The sequence below is a fragment of the Triturus cristatus genome, chromosome 1_2, assembly GCF_964204655.1.
Source record: "Triturus cristatus chromosome 1_2, aTriCri1.1, whole genome shotgun sequence".
Classification (NCBI taxonomy): Eukaryota; Metazoa; Chordata; class Amphibia; order Caudata; family Salamandridae; genus Triturus; species Triturus cristatus.
The window spans coordinates 128,859,471-128,882,280 of record NC_140580.1 but is presented as its reverse complement, the minus strand read 5'-3'; positions in this window follow the sequence as shown (position 1 = coordinate 128,882,280).

Here is a 22,810-nt window from a genome sequence, read left to right as displayed (position 1 = left end):
ATGGGGGGGGGGGGGGGCAAGGTGGGGGGGCCAGCCAGTACTACTAGAGTTCTGGAAGCGCTACAAGACCGTCTGCCTTCTCTCCACAAAGATGAGAACCGTCAAAGACATGTTCATCAAATACCAGACATCGCAAAAGAAGCAGGATGATTTTAGCCAGGTATGGCGCAGTAAGGCCACTGTTGACGAAACCGCTCTGCCCAGCGAGTTAGTCGTGTCAAGGCACACCTAATGTTGAATTTTGTTGCATCTCTCCTGTCCTCAATGCCTAGGGGAGTACAGCTCGGTCCTCCTCCAGGACCTGTGGCAGCACTTGCGCAACATCTCCCTAAAGAAGTGAGAGAAATGGCCCAATAAGCATGCGGTATTCACTGACCACATTGTCAAGCTGGCAGAAGAAAACATCTTCTTCCGAAGTGTTTCCAGCCCCTTGGATTTCCTATCCAAGGTGGGGGAGGACTGTGCCATGAGAAGTCGAAGCCTGCACCACCAAGCTCTCCACAGTGAGTGTTGGCTGAGGAACTTTTGGTCCCAAACAAGGGGTTCCCAGTATTCTGACCAGGGGTAATCTATATTATGTAAAACAATGGTGCAATAGAGGCCACTTGGGTCCTTGGGTAGCCTGGCTACTATTATTTAAATGAGTCAAGAGAGACAAGGAATGAGTGCTCGGGGACTCGTTACACAATATATGCTTAGACACAAGTTGATATGACATCACATTTATTCACAGCACTAAGGCTCATTTAAATAGTATAGCCCAGGCTACCCGAGAACCCAAGTGGCCTCTATTGCACCATCGATCTTTTTATAATAGTGCAGTTGTCCTAGTCACAGTAGCCCCCTGTGCTAGGCTTGGACCACGTGCCTAGAAGGACATCAGTAAGTGGTTATTAAAGGGCAATAGGGGTTTAGAGGTGGAAGCCACAGAATGAAGCACTTCGGTCAGTAGATTAGTCCTGACCTGCAAAGAGGGCAACTCCAGTCCAAGGACCTCAGCTGCCCTCCTTACCATCATGGCATAAGAAGCCCCCTCCTCCGTAGCCACTGTTGGCGGAAGGAGCATGCCGGTATCTGTGGATGTGTCCAGTCCACTGGCCTCCACAAGTTCGTCATACCAGTCCTTCTGTTCTACAGACACATCCTGGTATTCCAAAAGGTTCATAGACCCCTCCCAATCCTCTCCCATGCCTGAAATGTCCTGAAAATGACCAGCCAATAGAAAAGAACCAATCTGACTCAGTCATCTGTGATAAGGCTGGGGCTAGCACCACCGGTGGGCATTGGCGGCACCGGCTTCGGGTCCGATGTCCGGGAAGGTCACATAGGCACGAACGCCGTCGCCCCGGATCCGAGATCGGATCCATGAGGCGGCGCCGTTGCTTTATTAGACTGTGTTGAATCCGATGGGGGCCCATCTGACCCCCTGGGCCAGAAGACTCAACAGAGTCGGCCCGCTCAAATACGTGGCACATGGCCTTGTAAAGTAATTTTATTTGAGCGGGCGTTGCTCCGGCTCCCAAAAATGAAGGGAGGCACAAAGTCGACTCTGGTTCGTCTCTGCAGAACCCTGCCTAGAGCGTCAGTGTTCCTTACCTCATTCAGCGACGGACGATAGTTGAGGCAAAGGTGAAGTCTGCTGAGACTTCTTCTTTTTATTCTGCCTCTTTCCCGAGTGTCCTGAAGACCTCGAGTGGGAGGAAGAGGACTTGGGGCTCCGGGAGCGGCCGCACAACCTCCTCTTCTTTGAACGGGACCGAGATCTCTGCTGAGTCTCGCTGGCCGGTGTCAACTACCAGCTGCAAGGAGCTTCATAGCCCGCTCCTGCAAGGCCTTCGCAGCCATTGTCCGACAGGCCGAGCACGACTTGGAGTCGTGATCGCGCTCGAGACACCCAAGACATACAAGGTGGGGGTCGGTTACGGACATGGTGCGGTGACAGGCACAACACACCAAAAAGGTTTTGGTTGACAAAAAGTGGAAAAAACCTGCCAAAAAGTGACAGAGAGGTAGCTTTTACCAGCTCGGCGCTTGACTGGCACGGAAAGAAAAGAACTGACGTCCGCGCCCCTGAGTGGTGCCTGTATAGGTGACTGCGACGTGATAATTGACGGTAACAGCGCCAACCTCACATGGAGACTAATGAAGCCACCTGACTGCAATCTGCAGCTAGATATTGTCTACCATATAATGCGTTACCGAAGGTAAGTAACTAGTTCTTCAGGGCCCTGGAATTAAATTGTCAAAAGTCTTCATTCACTGTCATTCCTTAATGACTTGCAGATCACACCTAAAGAAAAATGGCAAATGTTTCTTTCCCACTTCCACATACCGACAGAGCAATCCGCTGGTAAAGTCAAGTAGTCTTTTTTTTTTTTTTTACTTTTATTTATATATGAAAGACAGGCACAATTAGTAGTCCTTTACATGTATCATTAGAACAGATACAGTCCATACAGTATACATTCTTTGTCACCTTCTATATACATTACAGAAATACTTCCATCAAATCGATTGCATATAAGTCGTTACCACATTCAGTGTAATTGGCAGTTGATTATTATCTCCTCGGTATGTGTTCATCCTCCCCATTTTTTATCAACTTCTTAGGACAACCTCTATGTTTGTATACAGTTTTCTCCGCCACCATGGCCGTGTCCATATCCCTGCACCATTCTGCGAGTGTGGGGGCGGTTGCTACACCCCAGTGTCTAGCAATATTTCTTTTGGCTAGCATAATACCCAGGTTAGCCCAGGTCTGTAACGTCGAGTTCAGGTCTGTCGCATCCCAAATATTGAGTAAGCAGCATTTGGGCTCTGTAGGGACTAGGTTTCCACTCACCCTTGTGATAAGGGACATAACTGATTCCCAGTATGCCGTCCAACTTCCAGGCATGTCCATATAGTATGAATAAAATTGCCAATTTCCCCACATTGTCGCAAACAGAGCGGGGTCTCCACTTTCCTGATCTTACAGAGAGTAGTTCTGGTGTAGTAGACTCCATGGAAGTGTCGTGTACCCGCTGGTTTCTTCTCCTCAGGATGACGCTGATGCTAATAAGGGTCCACCTCCCATCTGCCCCTAGTCCGGAGGATGTATAACACACTCGGACGAAGGGGGCAGGTGAGCGAGGGAAGGAAGGATAGGGACGGCTGGGAGGGAGATCTGAAATGAGATAAGCATACAATGAGTGAATGCCTACGCTAGTTGTCTCCCCTGATCTTCTTTAGAGGGTGACTCGCTTACCTGACGTCTCCTCCCGCCTTGTTGTTGGGGTATGCGAAGGGAAGTAGCTCCTTCTCTGTGGCAAAGGAATGAGGTGGAATTCAGGCAGTGCTGGCTGCACGGCCTCAGGTTCCGACCCCCAGCTGGGTGTTTGCGCCTCTATTCTGAGGCGGTCTGGTGGGGGTGTCTTAGACGGCGCTGCTACTGCAAGGCTCCTTTAGGTTTTGCGAGCCGAGGAGCGCGACACCCTGTATTCTCTGTGGCCCGGAAATCCGAGGGCAGAGCGGGAACGCTACCACTCGATGCTTCCCGATGAAGCCCGAAGCAGAGGAGCGTAACCCGCCTAGGTGCAGCCCTGTGATCCGTGGGCTGTGGTGGAGACACGGCGCTGCTACTCGCAACTCTCGGAGGAGCCGGGAGCCGGGGAGCGCGGTCTCAGGAGGAGCCCACGGCTAGCCGCTGGGGAGGAGTAGGATCTTGCAGTGCCCCCTCTCGGAGGAGTCGGGATGGGAGGAGCACACTTGCAAGGCAGGAACACCCTTGGGTGTCCACGGTTCCCCGGGCGGGTGAGGTTTCCGGGAGAGCCGAGGCGGAGAGTTTCGGGTCGTCAAGGGTTGTAGAGGTTTCTTCGCCGAGTGTACGTCTACGCGTACCGAAGGTCACTGGATACATCCGGGAATATTCGGCGCCAGCCTGTTAGCGGGTCGAGCCTTTATGCGTTTGGCCATGTGACCTGATTACATAAGCTCGGGAATGTCTGGAGGGTTTCTGGGGTATGTAGTCCGTGGACGCACGGGTCGTTTCGTCCCCGGGTGAGGCGCGCGAGGCACTCAGCGCCTGTACTGAGTGCGATCATGACAGTATATCCCCTCTCACCCCTCAGCGGGAGCGAGGCTCCGGACCGGGTTTGTCCGGACATCGGCGATGGAAAGCAGCCACCAGACGGTCTGCGTGGAGCGACGATGCCGGTTCCCATGAGTTCTCCTCCGGTCCATACCCCTTCCAGGCCAGGAGATACCAGATCCTTCCACGCACCGTCTTGGAGTCCAACACCCGTTGGACCACGTATTCACGTTCATGGTGGACCCATACAGGAGCAGGGAGTCTACGGACTGGGCCGAGCGAGGGTTTAAGCAAGGAGACGTGGAACACAGGGTGGATACGTAACCGTGCCGGAAGTTTCAATTGCACAGCCACAGGATTTACGTGTTTCACGACTGGATAGGGGCCTATGTACTTCGGGTTGAATGGGCTGGGATGTTTAAACTTGATGTGCCTTGTGGACAGCCATACCTTATCCCCCTTATGGTACACCGGATCGGGCCTGCGCCGCTTGTCGGCCTGGTGTTTGTATCGCGCCTTTGCGGACCTAAGGTTCGCGCGCGCCTTCGTGAGGGTTGAACGTATGGAGGTTAACCTGTCTTGTACGTCTGGTACGGTGAGATCAGTGTGAGGGAGCAAAAAAGGTGTGAATCGTGGATGGAACCCTGATGAGAGAAAAAACGGGGTGTGTTGTGTGGAAGCGTGTACGGAATCGTTATAGGCCACTTCAGCGACCCACAACCAGTCCACCCAAGCGTTGGAGGCCTGGTCCACGTAGCACCGGAGATACTGTTTCAGGGTTTGATTGAGTCTCTCGGTCTGTCCATCGGTCTGCGGGTGGAAGCTGGTGGATAAGGAGGATTGAATCCCTAGTTCGGCACACCATACCTTCCAGAACCTTGCCGTGAATTGAGAACCCCGGTCCGAGACGATGCCAAGAGGAAGGCCGTGGAGACGGACGACGTTGACCAACAGAAGTCTTGCGAGGGCACTGGCCGTGGGTAGTTGTTTACATGCCAGGAAGTGTCCCATTTTCGTAAGGTAGTCGACCACCACCACGATGGCTGTACAGTTCTGGTCTTTAGGCAATCCAACGATGAAGTCCACCGAGATTCTCTCCCAGGGCGTACGGGGAGTTGGCAGGGGACGCAAGAGACCTTGCGGTTTGCGATGGTCGACTTTCATTCGGGAGCAGATGGTACAGTGAGCGACCCATGTCAGAACGTCCGGTCTGACCGAGGGCCACCAGAAGTGTCGAAGGATTTTTTCGAGGGTTTTTGCGCCTCCCAGATGCCCGGCACAGGGCAGTTCATGACACCAATGGAAGACAAGCTTCCGGAGCTTGAGCGTGGGGACCAGCACTTGCGAGCCTCTCATGGGGATGCCGTTCCGAAGGCGCCAGTCCTTGTGCCTTTTCAGCCACGAGATCCATGAAAACGAGGCGACCCCTCGCTTTACCTCGCTGAGGAAGGTTTCAGATTCCGTTCTTCCGATCACTTGTCCAGGGGATAGGATAGCCTGCTGTGGCTCCACCGCGGGGGTGCGGTTCGTGTCTTGTCGGGACAAGGCATCGGCCTTCTTGTTCAGCGTGCCTGGCAGGTAGGTGACGACAAAGTGGTATTCGGCGAAGAAAAGCATCCATCTTTTCTGCCGGGGAGAGAGGTGGCGAGCCTCCCTCAGGAACTGGAGGTTTCTGTGGTCTGTGAAGACAGTGACCTGATGTTGGGCCCCCATCAGCCAGTGTCGCCACTCCCGGAAGGCCTCCCGAATGGCGAGGAGTTCCTTTTCGGCAACAGGGTAGTTTTGTTCGGCGGTGTTCAGCTTTCGAGACATGTATGCAACCGGGTGAAGGTGCCCGGTATCCGGATGTCGTTGGGAGAGAATCGCTCCCACCGCTATGTCTGACGCATCCGTCTCCACTATGAAGGGGAGGTCGGGTTTGGCATGTCTCAGGATAGGAGCGGATGTGAAGGCTTCCTTAAGTTGATCAAAGGAGTTTTGGGCATCGGAAGACCAGTGGAATGGTACGTTCTTCCGCGTCAGTTTGGTGAGAGGGGAGACCAGATGGGAGAAGTGATGAATGAACCGGCGGTAAAAGTTCGAAAAGCCCAGGAAGCTCTGGATGTCTTTGACCGACCTTGGTTGGGGCCATTGCTTCACTGCTTGTACCTTACGGGTGGACATCACCTGTCCGGTGGGGGTTAGGTGGACTCCGAGGAATTCCACGGTGGTAACATGGAATTCGCACTTCGTGAGCTTGCAAAATAGGTGGTGGTCTCTCAAGGCTTGCAACACGAGCCCCACATGAACGACGTGCTCTTCCTGAGAGGTGGAAAAGATCAGGATGTCGTCAATGTACACCACGACAAACCTATCCAGGAATTCCCGCAGCACCTCGTTGAGGAAGAACTGGAAGGCTGCCGGGGCGTTGCAAAGCCCAAAGGGCATCACCAAGTACTCGAAGAGTCCAAATCGTGTTTTGAATGCGGTCTTCCACTCGTCGCCTTCTCTCATTCTCACCAAATGATACGCCCCTCTGAGGTCCAACTTGGTGTAAATGTGCGCCTCGCGCACCTGCTCCAACAGCACTGGTATCAGTGGTAAGGGGTATCTGTTCTTGATCGTTAAGGCGTTGAGAGCGCGGTAGTCAATACAACAGCGCAGCTCGCCATTGGCCTTTGGGATAAAGAAAAGTGGCGAGGCGGCCGGCGACTGCGAGGGACGTATGAACCCCAGCTTCAAGTAGGTGTCCAGATACTCTCTGAGGTGGCTTGTCTCTGGCCCGGTGAGAGCGTAGATTCTGCCACACGGGACTATGGCACCCGGTACTAAATCGATGCGGCAGTCGAATTCTCGGTGCGGGGGAAGTTCTTCGGCCTTTTGCACGTTGAACACTTCTTGATATGACGAATACCAAGACGGGAGCTGGACCTCCTTCTCGGCGGCTGTAGATACATGTTGAGCGGTAGGCAGACCGGTGACTAGGTTGTCGGTCTCGCGAATGCAGTGAAGGCGACAGAACGTGGACCGGAACGAGACGGTGTTGGTGGACCATTCGATCGTGGGTTCATGTCTTCTTAACCAGGGTAACCCAAGTATGAGCTTGCATCGCGGGGCTTGAATGATGTTAAACTGCAGCCACTCGCCGTGGTCTGTTCCGATGGTTATCCAGAGAAACGGGGTGACGTATCGTATGGGCCCCGACTCCAGTTCCTTCCCATCGACCGCAAAAACAAGTTCGGGCGGTTCCTTGGGCGTTAAATGAATCCCTAGTCGGTCTGCTTCGAGCTTATCCAGAAAGCATCCGGTAGCTCCGGAGTCTATCATGGCTCTGATGGTTCGTGTTCGTTGGTTAATTACCGCTTTCAGCGATATAAAGAAATGGTCTGGTTCTTGCGCTTGGGCGGATTCCATCGAAGGGATGAAGTGTGGGCTTGAAGGCTTCCCTCCCTGGTCCTTCAAGCTTTGTAGTTTCCCTTGGCCCCTTCTTCTTCTGTAGTGAGAGCGGCTTGACTGGGACGTGATTTGTTCGTCTTGGGTCTGACTGGACATTCCCTCAGGAAGTGGCCTTTTTTGCCACAGTATAAACAGAGGCCCTGTTTGCGGCGATGGTCGCGTTCGCTCAAAGTCAGCGAGGCCCTAACCGTCCCGATCTCCATAGGATCCGATCGGGGACCTGCTGGGTCGGGAGCTCGGGGATTGTCAAAGGCGGACGGCATTTTGTCCCTCCGTTTCGGGTCTCCTTTTCTTTCCCGGAGACGATGCTCCAACCGGGAAGCCAATTCGACCATGGCAGAGCAGGTCTGAGGTTGCGGGTCGATTTGGGCGATGACGTCCTTCAACTCGTCCGTGAGCCCTTGGTAGAAGATGGCCGACTGCTTGGTTTCAGGCCAGTCGGTTTCTGCCACCAACCGACGAAAACTGTTGAGGTAACCTATGAAGTCGTTGGGTTTTTGCCGGAGGGTTAGGAGGTCGCGGTCAGCTGAAAAGGTGTCTGCTCGGCGATCGAAGGTCCCTTCAAACGCACAGCGGAAGGCGTCCCAATCGTATAGCAAGGCTTCGTCCCTACGCACTATCGGAACGGCCCATTGTGCCGCGTCTCCTGCCAGGTAGGATATCAGAAAGGCAACCCGGGCCTGGTTGGTTATGAAGAGTTTTGGTTTGCAGTGGAAGTGTAGCATGACTTGCGTCATGAAGACTTGGACCTTGTGTATGTCCCCATGAAAACGTTCGGGTGGAGCCAATGGAACATGGGCGGGTACTTCTACCACTACCTGCGGGGTCTGCGGGGAAAACGGGGTTCCTGCATCGAAAGGGTTCTTCTGCATATGATCCATGCGTGCGTGTAAGGCGGCCGTCTCAGACCGGGAAGCGGCTAACTCCGCCTGCATGTTGGCTAGAGCGACCAACACGTCGTCTAAGGAGGCCATAGCTAGATCAGCGTGATCAGGAGGATAATGAGTCGTGGGCCGAATATTCTGTCGTGTACCCGCTGGTTTCTTCTCCTCAGGATGACGCTGATGCTAATAAGGGTCCACCTCCCATCTGCCCCTAGTCCGGAGGATGTATAACACACTCGGACGAAGGGGGCAGGTGAGCGAGGGAAGGAAGGATAGGGACGGCTGGGAGGGAGATCTGAAATGAGATAAGCATACAATGAGTGAATGCCTACGCTAGTTGTCTCCCCTGATCTTCTTTAGAGGGTGACTCGCTTACCTGACGTCTCCTCCCGCCTTGTTGTTGGGGTATGCGAAGGGAAGTAGCTCCTTCTCTGTGGCAAAGGAATGAGGTGGAATTCAGGCAGTGCTGGATGCACGGCCTCAGGTTCCGACCCCCAGCTGGGTGTTTGCGCCTCTATTCTGAGGCGGTCTGGTGGGGGTGTCTTAGACGGCGCTGCTACTGCAAGGCTCCTTTAGGTTTTGCGAGCCGAGGAGCGCGACACCCTGTATTCTCTGTGGCCCGGAAATCCGAGGGCAGAGCGGGAACCCGATGAAGCCCGAAGCAGAGGAGCGTAACCCGCCTAGGTGCAGCCCTGTGATCCGTGGGCTGTGGTGGAGACACGGCGCTGCTACTCGCAACTCTCGGAGGAGCCGGGAGCCGGGGAGCGCGGTCTCAGGAGGAGCCCACGGCTAGCCGCTGGGGAGGAGTAGGATCTTGCAGTGCCCCCTCTCGGAGGAGTCGGGATGGGAGGAGCACACTTGCAAGGCAGGAACACCCTTGGGTGTCCACGGTTCCCCGGGCGGGTGAGGTTTCCGGGAGAGCCGAGGCGGAGAGTTTCGGGTCGTCAAGGGTTGTAGAGGTTTCTTCGCCGAGTGTACGTCTACGCGTACCGAAGGTCACTGGATACATCCGGGAATATTCGTCGCCAGCCTGTTAGCGGGTCGAGCCTTTATGCGTTTGGCCATGTGACCTGATTACATAAGCTCGGGAATGTCTGGAGGGTTTCTGGGGTATGTAGTCCGTGGACGCACGGGTCGTTTCGTCCCCGGGTGAGGCGCGCGAGGCACTCAGCGCCTGTACTGAGTGCGATCATGACAGGAAGATCTTAAGTTGTACCAGGCATAATTTAGATGCGATCGCCACCTCTCTAGGGGATGCTAAGGCCTCCTGCTAATCCGTATCGTCTAACTCTCCAAGGTCTGCCTTACATTTGTCTTTGAGCTTCTGCACCGCATCTAGCACGTCATTGATAATTTTTCGATAGGTCATAGATATTGCTTTTTTGTCCATGTGATCCGTCAACAGCCTATCTTCTAGCAGGGAGGCCTCATGTAGGGTGGTGTCGGGGGGAATTGCCGCTTCAAGGGCGTGTTTGATCTGTCGGTAACGGAAGTGCTCCGTTGATGCCATCTCATACTGCGTCTGGGACTGTGTAAATAGGATCATTTTCTCCCGTACCCAGAGGGCGCCCACTTTAGATATTCCAATATGGTCCCAGTGAGTAAAGTCTTTGCTTTTTTCAAACCTTCCCAGCCTATCCTTGACCCAGAGAGGTGTTGCTTGCGTGAGTATGTTATGCCACCCAAACTTTTTTTGCACTATATTCCATACCTGGAGTATGTGGTTTGTGGGGCCCATTAGGGTCCGGGTCTTGTTGTAGAGCGCCCGATAAGGCCCCGTCTCATCCAACTGCAACCTATCAGTTGAGAGGCCCAGTAATATGTCTGTATGTTCGGGAGTGCGATGCCTCCATCATACCAGGTGTGGTATAGTTTCACCATAGCTATGCGGGCTGGCTTGTTTTCCCAGAGGAGTTTAGTGACTTCTGCCTCAATGGCACAGAAGTTAGATTGGGGGACTAAGAAGGGTGCATTTTGGAGGGTGTAGAGAAACCTGGGGAGCGCCATCATTTTGAAAAGCGCCGCTTTTTTCAGAAGCGACAAGGGCAGCGACTGCCAGTGCTTGGTATCCCTTTGCAGCCGTTTCAGAGGGGCTTGGAGATTTAATGTCATAAATACCTCCGGGTCAGGGGTGATGCGAATCCTTAGGTATTTGAAAGTGTCTTCTCCAATTATTACATTGCAGCCAGCCAGTAGGAGTGGGTGGGGACCCCTCAAGACGTAGAGCACTGACTTTGTTCAATTGATCGTGTACCCTGAATAACATCCATATGAGCTACAGATATCTAAGAGGCTTACGATACGGTCGTCACAAGCAGGAGAGAAGGAGAGGATGGATCGGGGTTTTGTTACGGGTCGGAACTTATCATGGTCCGATATCTGTACTTTTTCTCAATTTATCCTGACCCTACCATAGCATAGACTTTGACCTCTTTCCTGACATAATTTGAAGATTCATTTATCACCTCTAAGAAACATCAACTGTTTACGGAGCGCGCTACCCCCTTTTTAGAAGCAGGTGGTGCCACGAAGGATGAAAGTTTAGTTTAAGCTGTGGCTATTACAGTGGCAGTGTTAGGAGACAGTTCCTGCTGCCTGATGAAAAGTACGACCAAGAGTTTGTTTGCCATTCGCCTTGACAAAGTCTAAGGGAAGGCGAAACTCGTGTTGGCTCAGTGGCAGTTTTGTTTGATGGATTTACAACTACAAGGAAATAAATTACATCTCTTGAAGATATCGAACAATGTGGACTCTGCTTATCCAGTAGTACTTCGAAAAGTGATTGGTCATTATTATTTGACAACTGTGTATGACTGTTAGACCCATATATTTGGTCTGAGGTCATCTCATTGACCCGCAACTTGGGAGTTTTTATAGGTGTGCAGGGTGTTCTGAATAGTGTTCTTTCTGTTTAATAAGTCCTATTATTAAGTAGCCCTGTGGGAGCCAAAGTAGGAATTCGCTGAGCGCCTGAAATGCTGAAGAGTGGAGCGTGGGTGAGATGTAAACGGACACTATGTTAACCATACGACCTTCCCACTGACACGACAGCACCGCGAAACGGCCCTGGTTATCTGTGTATGTGTGTTTAATGACAATCGGGTACTGTTCCTTAAGGAGGATTCCGACTCCCCGCGAGCCAGATGTAAACTCCAAGTGTACCACGAGCTTAAAATCCCACCTATCTAGGGCTTTGCAGACTGTCCCTGTTAAGTGGGTCTCTTGTAAGAGAGTCACTGCTGGTGCCTTATGCTTTAAGTGTTGTAGAACTAGTCCTCTTCTAAGCTTATCTTGAAGACCATTTACATTCAAGGATATAAGTGGTAGGTGCTGTGTGTAGGGTGTCATAGGTGTCGTGGGATCATAGGACATCGGCATAGGGGATGTGTGTACCCTGCTCTTTACGATCTAAATTGTGTGGTAGTAGCGCCCGAATAGCATGAAGTGACCTATGGTGTGCCATGTAACATACACAAACGAACAAACTCAATAAATCCGAACTGCCCCCAAAAAAACTCATACCCCCATCCCTGCAAGACGGTTTTAAAACTTCCCGCCACCCCAACTTTGCAGAGTGCCGATTTCCCATTAACCGGTACCTTTGTAGGGGGAGAGAGCTCCCGTGGTAGTCCCTCGACGGCCTTCTTGAGGACAGAGATACCCTCCCAGCTTTATTTAAAAGAATAGAGTGAGGAGTTGGGAACCCCTTATCCGCATAGAGTCTCTTTCGGGGAACCGCTGAACGGTTAACTCTGGATAGGTTCCTGTCTCATTGGGTTAATGGCTAGAGTACTAGAGTCTCATTCACAGAGAAGTCAAGTGGTCTTGCTTTGCCAGTGCATGTGTAGTTCATGCACTGGCAAAGTCAATACCCTGGGTGGAATTATGGTTCAGTATAGTGATTGTATGACATACCGTCCAGGAGTGCTGTCATGTTGTCTTTACATGGTACATGGAGGCCATCTTGGAATGACAAAAGACTATAACAAACAATCCAACAATAGACGCAAGATGCAACATAGTGGCCATTTTGAAACAATCGAAGTACAGTAAAAAGAAAACAAATTCTAAGATTATCACCATGTTGATGTTGATATCATGTGGTGGAAAACAAGGAGAGAACAAGGGAAATAGGGGGTACGTCCTTGTCCCCAATACAATACTAGACTAAACAATGTGGATGGACCCACTAAGTAAATGTTTAACAGTCACTGTTGTGGTGAGTACATGAACCCATTAGGTTTGCTTAAAAGACCCTTCACACACCAACCTAGTTGGTGTCATGCTTCATCATTGGGGTCCCAACCGGGTGGCCGAATGCCCCCCGGTTGTGCTACAACGACTGATTACAGCGGAGCTGGTGTGGTGTGATTGTGTGAAGTGTTGTGAATATTAAAAATATCTCTGAGGATCCTTGCCTGTGGAATTTATTAATGGCGGGCCAGGATATGAATAAAAGTATGTGATGCAACTACTAGAGAGTTATTACCCTTAGTTGACTAGATAACGTGGTCTACATGTTTCAACCCAAAAGGTAGATTAGGTGGGCTTTCTACAGGACCGGGTATTTGAAAAAGTGAGTGGCAAGAGTGAAATAGCCACATGAAATGGTGAAGTACCTACACATGCGCTAAGGTGTGTGGTAGTAATGTCGGCGCACTCACAGACACACTGTCAATAAAACCATGTTGGGGAGAGAAAAGGACAAGACGAGACACATATTATAGCAACATAAAATGCAATCTTTTGAAAGTGCCGCAGTCATTGTCTCAGGTAAGTGACTACCACAGTGATTTAATACATAGCCGTGATTAGGTGGTGGAGCATGCTGCTGAAGACTCATGGTGTGCGCAGCGGCTATATTGTAACATGCAGCGAGGGACTCCAGGCTGAAGTTTATTCAGTGTTGACGGCGTGTCGTCATGGGTGATAGTGTTTATAGGAGGATAAAAATCACAGAGCCAATGTGTTAACCCGGTGAGGCCCTTGGTTGCTAGGAGCGCGCTGTGCTAGGCAAAGAGTGACCACACGTGTAAAATAACATGCGGTCATATAAGGTGGTATAAAGTTATTAGAAAGAACTATATTGCCAACATGCAAAAATAAAGTTTATATCTCATAATTACACTAGGTTTAAGTGTGAGGCAGAGATTCGAGGCTCGGGAGGGGTCTCATCTGTAGTCCCACTCTAAAGAAATGGAAAGAGGGAGACACGTGAGCACTGATGTCCGGGAGTGCTCCAATGCCTCGGGTCAGAATAACAGAAGCGCAACCTTACTTGGTTTCGATGAGTATCCCGCTAGTAACCTGCTGTGGTCTCCTGTAGTCCTGGCTGGTGAAGACCGCTAGTGTGCCTGAGGCTTATAAGCAGGCAGGCGCTGTCAGATGCGTGCGGGACTGAGCGTCCCGTCGAGGGAATAGTGTTAGCAGAACTAATGCTGCGCAAGTGCGTGCATGCGCTGCCAAACGGTAGACAAGAGGCAAAGGAGTTAGATGGGAATTGGTCCATTTCTAGTGGCCATCTTGAAATGGTCCTGTTAAGGAGCTAAAAGGCTGCATGTTGCCTCCATTAAAGGGTAGACTCAGTAAAATCTACCTGCAAATGAATGCAAAAGAATAAAAAATTAAAAAAGAATAAGAACGCTGATTGGGATATCAAAAATTGTGGGTCTTGCTTCAGGGAGGGGATGGCCAGTTGGTGTGGCCCTGTCCTGTTAGTCCTACGAACAGAGGGGGTGGTGTATTGGCCACCAGGGTTTAAAAGAAAGATGAGAAAAGAGGCCGCAGTTTGGGATATCAAAAAATGTGAGCCTTGCTTCAGGAAGGGTAATGCACGACTGGCATGCCAGTGTTGCCATGTCTTGTTGATATTACAAGTGGAGAAAGTGGTGCATTAGCCATCTGGGTTCTGTTGGTCAAGCGCCATTATTCTCAGTACCACCTGGGCTGGTTGGTATTGCGCCCATGGTGTTGATTATTGGAACAGCTGTTTAATAAGCCATATGTAGATATCATAGAGGCTTCCTGAGGCTGTTCCACGTAATGTTATCAATATCATTAAGGCCTGTCTTGTGACTGGACTGGCGGTAGATCCATCTCTGCTCTTTTTCTAAGAGGCGACTCTGTATGTTGGGTAGGTTGGGATCCAGTGTTTCAATGACGACCCAGCGCATGTCATTGGTTGTGTGGCCTACCTCTAAGAAGTGGTTAGTCATTTGTGTGGTATTTTTCTTACATCTGATGGTACTGCGATGTTCACAGATCCTGGTCTTTACCTTTCGATTTGTCATCCCGATGTATGTAACGTTGCAGGGGCATAAGATATGGTAGATGACGTGCGCCGTGTTACAGTTTGTGTGTTGCCTTATTTGCCATGTTTTCCCGGGTTCCAGGTTGAGGCTTTTGGTGGTTTCTGTGATGTGGCATACACTGCAGTTTCCACATGGAAAATGGCCAACAATGTTCGGAAGCCCTCAGGCATTGATGACTAAGTTGGTTGATTGTAGTGGTGGTGCTGGGCATGTAGATACTAGAGTATCTTTTATGGACCTGGCTCTTTTGTGTGATAAAAGCGGAAGTTCCCAGTTCAAGTTGCCGGTCTGAAGTATTTTCCAGTGCTTTTTGATGATGTGCGTGACTTTGTTCGAGACTGCGTTGAAAGTGGTTACACATGTAAGAGGTGTGGTGGTAGGTTCCAGTAGCGTTGTTTCTATTAAACCTTTGCGGTTTTGGTTATGGGCGCGTTTCCTGGCTTTTTCTGTGATTCGTTTGGGGTAGCCTTGTTGTTGCAGTTTTGTACTTAGGGCTTTGGCCTGGCTTTTGTAGTCTTGTACATCACTACAGTTTCTACGGAGCCGGAGAAACTGTCCGTAGGGGAGATTTTCACGCAGGGTTCTAGGATGGAAGCTAGTGAAATGTAGGAGAGAATTGCGGGCAGTGGGTTTGAAGTGGGTTTTGCTTTTCAGTCCACCTCCCTCTGCTTGTATCTCCAGATCCAGAATTGTTGTACTGTGTTTGTCGAAGCTGTGCGTGAATTTGAGGTTGGGATCACAGGTGTTCAGCCAGATATCATGTGGTGGCCATCCTAGAATTCAGTAATAAATAATTTAAAAAAAAGTAGAATTCTGGGGTGGCAGGCCGGTAGGGCTGGGGACAAGTCAGGGGGCGTCCTTCTCTTCTTAGTTCAGCGTGGATTCTTCGGTCCTTCTCTCCTCTTGTCTGAGGAGGCAAGGTTCGGGGTAGCGCCCAAATACTAGATTTAGGCGTGTTACAGGTAGGTACAGGTAGGGACCAATGGGTCCCTTTCTTCGGGTAGGTACACCCCCCTATTATGCCACTCTCCAGTGGGAGGGGGCATAAGCCTCATTCTGGTTGACTGGGTCCCCCATCTGCAAGATGGCGAGGACTGAGAGTTGTGCTTCACCTCACCTCCCCCACCTGAGGGGTGGGGTTGGCAAAAGTGGGCACACCTCTCCTCCTAACTTGGTTTTCCCAATGATTCTCCCGCCCAAACTGGGTGTCAGAACCGGTTGGGACCAGTTGCTGGAAGCAGCAAAAGGCCTGGGGAAGCTCACAAAGGTAGCAAGCCTTTGAAGCTTCCCCTTCGTGGACCCTGCCCATCCTGGGGGAGGAGCCTTGGCACCTCGTCCCAGGATGTGCATTGTTTTAGGACCCCAAGAGCAGCAGGCTCCTGACCCAGGGGTCCAGAAACATGTCTGGTGGTGGCAGCTGGCGAGCAGCCACTCAGCCATTACACTAGTCTTAGGTCGTTTTTCAGTAGGCATCTGTAAAATGCCCTCTGAGTGCATTTTGCATTAAATCCCACACTGGCATCGGTGTGGGTTTAATGTGCTGAGAAGTTTGATACCAAACTTCCCACTTTTCAGTAAAGCCATTATGGTGCTGTGGAGTTCGTAATGACAAACTCACAAGCCCATATACTCATTATGGCATTACTGAACTTACAAAGTCTAAGAATTGACTTAGACACTGTAGTGGTACAGGGTTCATGCACCTGTACCCTCACCAATGGTATAGTGCACCCAGCTAGAGGGGTGGCTTACCTATTCCAGGGCAGTGGATTGTAGGCCATGTGTGCCATGTTGGCTCTTCACTTTGTTCTGCACCAAAACAAGCAGCCTGTAAGGGCAGTGTGTGTGTGTGTGTGCGTGTGTGTGTGTGTGTAAAGGTACATGGATTCTAAGTGGGGGCACATTAAGTGCTGCAGTCCTTAGAGGCCTTCCCTGGTCACAGTGCCCTTGGTACATATGGTACCCTTCACAAGGGACTTACATGTGGCAAGAGAGTTGCCAGTTGGGTTTTGCAATAGTACAATTTAGGGAAAGAACATAGGCCCTGGGTCCCTGGTTGGCAGGAACCCAGGGCACACTCAGTCAAAGTACATCAACAGTTTGGCAAAAAGTGGGGGAAACCATGCAAAAAAGGCACTTTCCTACACCTATATTGAGTATAGGCGCAATTTGGTAGCCATCTGGAATTCTATTTTTTCCTATTGTTAAATATATTTTTATAGTTACAAAATGGACATTATGTAGATGGCCTTCACTACTAAAGATAAAATGAAACTTGAAGATTGCCACCCAGGAATATTGGCTGTTTAAAAGCAAAATGGCTTTGTGAACAAAACATCTGGTCAAGAAGGAAAGAGGGAGGGGTGAGGAGAACACACCCAAAAAGCAGAGCATGGAAAAAACGAGTAGCAAACAAGCACCTGGAAAGAGAGCACCTTACTTTGGGCTTGGTTCAGAAACTGAATGCTGTCACCTCTCTCTGTAAATCGCTCTGCAAAACTGGTCTGAGCATCCTTCAAAGAGCAAGTCTCACTGCAGTTTCTTTTCATCCATAGATGTTCTGCATACGGATTGCTAAGCTTAAGTTTCGGTGGTTGGAAACTGAGTGAGTGCAATATAGAGTTCCCTGCTGTGGGCTTTCTGTGTGTTGGTGTATGTATTTTATAAATTTTAATGAACACCTCAAGATCCAAAAAACAAAACTTGAGAATGACTGATTGTGCCAGTAAATTGTAAATTTAAAGGATTGTCATTCAGTGCAGCCACAAATATCTTCACTGATTCCTGTGAACCCCTCCAGAGGATATATAGGTCAGCTATGAATCTTGTCCAGATAATGACATTCTACCTCCATTATCTGGCATATCTGACCTTGCGCACCTGCTCCTCCCACCAGCCCATATGTAGATTGGCATAACTGGGGGCGAAGCAGGTGCTCATTGCTGTACCCCTTACTTGTCGAAATGTGTCTTTGCCCAACATGAAAAAATTATTTTCTAGGCGCACTCTTGCCATCTCTATTAACATTTCTGAATGTTGGTATATATAATTCCTTTGAGAAAGGGTAATATACAGAGTATTAGAGCTTGCACAACAAATCAAACTATCAAGGAGCCAGCACCCTATGAGTGACAGACAGAAAATGCCACACCAGGAAAACAAGCATTTGCAAACCAAATAGGTCATTTCTTTCAAAGCGGTTCGCCAATTTGGTTTCATCAGTGTTTGTTGCCGATACTGAACAGCATCTGCTAATAGAAGAAAAAAGCCAAATAGTTCCCCACTGTGTGAGATGACTTCCACACCGGTGGCTAATTTGGCTCTTTTGCATTTAGCATTCCACGATGGCAAATGCCCATCATGAAGCAGTACATTTAAAAAAATATATATGTTAGCGCAAAAGTACAGTATAAGGAAAGGAGTGGCCCGACAGCACATTTCTGCCGGTCCTCAAAAAAAGTTAAAAATGGGGACAGGGATAAGCAGTGTTAGCAATTGAATGCTGAGCAACAATGCCCACAAAGGAGGGGTGAAAAAACCAAAATAGCTGAACAGTACTGAGGAAAGAGCAACACAGAGCATGCAGGAAGCAGCATGGGGGTAAAGAGAGAGATAGAATACTTGTGCACTGTCGAGGATTGCTAAAAGAAAAAAGTAGCCCCCTGAATGTAAGCATAGGAAGGATACAAGTCACCCATTCAAAAGAATGGTAAAGAAGTTATGATCCAGGGGAGAGACAAACACCTCAGCAAAAAGCAATGCCACTAAATAAACAGCCAAGCCAACCAAACATGAGCAATGGGTTGACCCAAAGTATTGTTCTTATAGATACCTTTAACTACAGGTTCCACACCTTGTGAATTTCCCCAGGAGCCATACTATATCAGGAAGCTTTATCCAGAAATTGCTGCTGTGTGCTGATAAGTGGCACCATTGGATTCAGCGACATCGCCAGAAGTGACTGCATGGAGCTATATATAGGTGTCAACCCTGCATGTTGGAGTTAATTCATTTATTTGGTGCCGTTCTACATGTTACAGTGGAAGATATGGTCCCCACATAGGCAACCCCTGGATTCATCTCACAAGAACCCTGCCAGTCCATATCAGGTAACTCCCATTTAAGAGTAATCTGAAAGTTTGACGTATCAAGGCCGCCGGAGACCCTTTCAAGTAGCAAGATAGGTTTGCCTGTGTAGGACTTGGCCCTTTTTGGCTAAAGTTTCCTAAACCTTTGGCTTTCCCCCCTAGACCTTTTTTCTGACATGGTGTTACCAACTTAGATGCTTTGGGCCCTTTGCCACTGCTGATCAGTGTCAAAGTGCAAGTGCTCCCTGTATAAAGTATAATGGTAATTGGTTGTCCATGATTGGTATGGTTGCCTTACTAGGAAAGTCCCTAGTAAAGTGCACTATGTGTGCCAGGGCTGGTAATGCAAATGCTATTAGTGGGCCTGCAGCACTAATTGTGCCACCCACACCAGTAGCCTTAAAAAGGGAACTCACGCCTGCCATTGCAGTGCCTGCACGCAGTTTGTTAAACTGCCATGTTGTTCTGACAAGTGCACCCACTTGGCAGACCTTACCCTTCCCTTTCTATCCACATCAGACACCCCTATGGTAGGTCCAGGGTACCCCCTGGGCAGGGTGCAGTGCATGTGAAAGGTAGGACATGTACTAAGGTGTGTACCATGTCCTGACAATGAAATAATCTCCGTTTCGTTTTTCACTGTTGAAAGGCCATCTTGCCCATAGGATAGAATGGGAAGGCTGTGTAATATGTTTGCCAGCCTATCTTCCCAAAGGCTTAAGATGAAGAGGTGAAGTTTAGTGTGCCTGAACTTACCATGTAATAACACATCTTTTTATGAAGGTGGTTTTTGCATTGTGTGTTTAGAAGCCACTCTTTTAAAAGTGGCTGGATCTTTGTGCTCTAACATTTCTGTCCCTCTCTGCCAGGTTGTGGATTGACTGTCTGGATTTGAAAGCGATAGGATCTGGGGAATGTCTTGACCCAGGGGAGGAGGTGAGAAAGCAACAGGCTGACCTGCATCTGGAGTGTGGGGGAGGAGTAGCCCTTAGAGATGAAGAGGCCTGGGTTGCTGCCATAAAACAATTGTCCCATCTCCTGCTGAGTGATTGGCAGGGAGGCACCCAGAACTGGTTTGAACAGGGGTCAGTGCCCTCTGAACACAAAGACTTCAAAAACATTTAGGGGTATAACTATGAGAGCTGAAGCCCCTGAACTTTGGAATGATGGCTTGATCAAGAGTGAACAAGACTGAAGCTACTAAGTGGTCAAGAGGAACCTTTGCCAAGGATGAAACATCTGAAGACACTGAAGGAAAGGACTGACCCTTGCTGTGTGTTCTGGGGCTGGCCTGCAGTTTGCTGTTTTGACCAAGGAAAGGCTGAAGGGACTTTGTGGTGTGCTGTGCCCCCCTGCTTGAAAGGACTATGCTGTGCTTTGTCCTGAAGTAACTTATCCCCAAGGGCCCAAGGTGAGCTGGCTTCCTGTTGCGGAAACTCAGGAACACAAAAGTTTCCAGGAGAGTCTCAGCGATGCTGTGTGTGTATGCTTTTTGCAGCCTGAGACCCTGGTAAGAAGTGCCCTGAGAATCGTGGGCACCTGGAGTCCAAGCGAGGATCAGTGACGCTGTGTGATTGTGCTTTTAGCAGCCTGAACCCTTTGTAAGGATTGTCCTGTCATCATGTGCACCGGAATCCAAGTGAGTCTCAGCGGCGCTGTGTGCATGTGCTTTGTGCAGCATGAGACCTTCGTGAGGATTGCCTTGTTATCATGCACCGGAATCCAGGTGAGTCTCAATGACGCTGTGTGCGTGTGCTTTGTGCAGAGTGAGACCTTCGTGAGGATTGCCTTATTATCGTGCACCGGAATCCAAGTAGGTCTCAGCGACGCTGTGTACATATGCAGCCTGAGACCTTTGTGAGGATTGCCCTGTGATCGTGCACCCGAAGTTAAGGAGAGTCTCAGTGACGCTGTGTGTGTGTGCCCTGGGGCCGCCTGAAATCTTCGTAGTGTCAGCGGCCCGGACCGGCAGCCCCGGAGGAGCTGAGTCGCCGGCCCGAGCCCGCCGTTGCCAAAGAGGGACCGCAAGCCAACCTTGTTGGGGGAGGGCCCGAGACCCACTGCCCAGAGTTCACGAAGATTGCATCTGAGGCTCAAGTCGCGGGAAGAGGAGAGGAGAGCGAGGTCGTACCCCCCCAGGTAATGTGTGGACACCTGGGGCGGGGTGCAGGCTCGGAGGGAGACGCTCTCGGCCTCTCTCCTTCCTGAAGTGTGAGCCCCTGCTTCGGCTCGTATCGCGGCCCATACTTGCCAGAGGTGTGGCAGTACCGGGGCCGGAGTGCAGAGCTGTACTCTTTGTTGACATCATACCCGTGTGGATGGCAACTGTTTACAGAGGCTGACAGAGAGTAGTACGAGTAGCAGAGAGACCGCCTGAGGCACCGTGATCAGTGCTGGAGCATATTATGCATTGCATTGTTTCGGCATAACGAACTACCTGATTAGCGTATTACGCATTGCATTGTTTCGGCATAACGAACTACCTGTTTAGCGTATTACGCATTCATTGTTTCTGCATAACGAACTACCTGATTAGCGTATTACTCATTGCATGGGTTCTGCATAATAAACTACCTGATTAGCATATCCCGCATTGCATTATTTTTTCATTGCAAAGTGCCTGATTCTAGCGTTACGTATTGCATTATCTTTACATTGCAAAAACAACAGTTGATGGACGGAATGCAGAACAATGTCATACATTCACCTCAGTACAGCGATCTGGGCCTAAATCCATCGTTTTTTTGCTCACCATGCCGTTCCAGTTTGAACCCAGCCATATGCAAATCAGTCTTGACCCTGTCCCTCATGGGAACAGTCCAGCCCGAACTGCCAAGCCAGGTCCTCCCTGGAGTGGAAACAAGCATCCTAGGACTGGTTTTGGGGTTTCACCCCTCTTCAGCCAGGATAGCTTGATTCCAGTGGCATGGAGAGCACGGGACCCACGTCTGGGCATATCCTTCCCACTCGGGGTGACACATGCAAAAACAACAGTTGATGGACAGAATGCAGAACAATGTCATACACTCACCCCAGTACAGCGATCTGTGCCTAAATCCATAGTTTTTTTTTGCTCACCATGCCGTTCCAGTTTGAACCCAGCCATATGCAAATCAGTCTTGATGCTGTGCCTCATGGGAACAGTCCAGCTGGACTGTTCCCATGAGGCACAGGGTCAGACTGATTTGCATATGGCCATGTCTGAACTGGGGTGGTGGAGTGAGCTAAAGAATGATGATGGATTAAACTCAGATCAGTTGACTGGGTGTGAGTGTTTGATTTGCTCAAGCGCTCCGTCCATCATCCCCTTTGGTATCGCTTTGTTCGCCCTAAGTTGGCAGGGTATGCCCAGACGTGGGTCCCTTGCTCACTTTGCCACTGGATTCAAGATAGCCTGGCTGATGAGGGTTATGAACCCGAAACTGGTCCCAGGATGCTTGTTTCCGGTCCAGGGAAGACATGGCTTGGCAGTTTGGTGCTGGACTGTTCCCATGAGGCACAGGGTCAGACTGATTTGCATATGGCCATGTCTGAACTGGGGTGGTGGAGTGAGCTAAAGAATGATGATGGATTAAACCCAGATCAGTTGACTGGGGGTGAGTGTTTGATTTGCTCAAGCACTGTGGGTCCCATGCTCACTTTGCCACTGGATTCAAGATAGCCTGGCTGATGAGGGTTATGAACCCGAAACCGGTCCCAGGATGCTTGTTTCCGGTCCAGGGAAGACATGGCTTGGCAGTTCGGGGTGGACTGTTCCATGAGGCACAGGGTCAGACTGATTTGAATATGGCCATGTCTGAACTGGGGTGGTGGAGTGAGCTAAAGAATGATGATGGATTAAACCCAGATCAGTTGACTGGGGGTGAGTGTTTGATTTGCTCAAGCGCTCCGTCCATCATCCCCTTTGGTATCGCTTTATTATCTTTACATTGCAAAGTGCCTGATTCTAGCATTACGAGTTGCATTATTGTTACCTTGCAAAGTGCCTGATTCTAACATTATGAACTGCATAGCATTGTATTA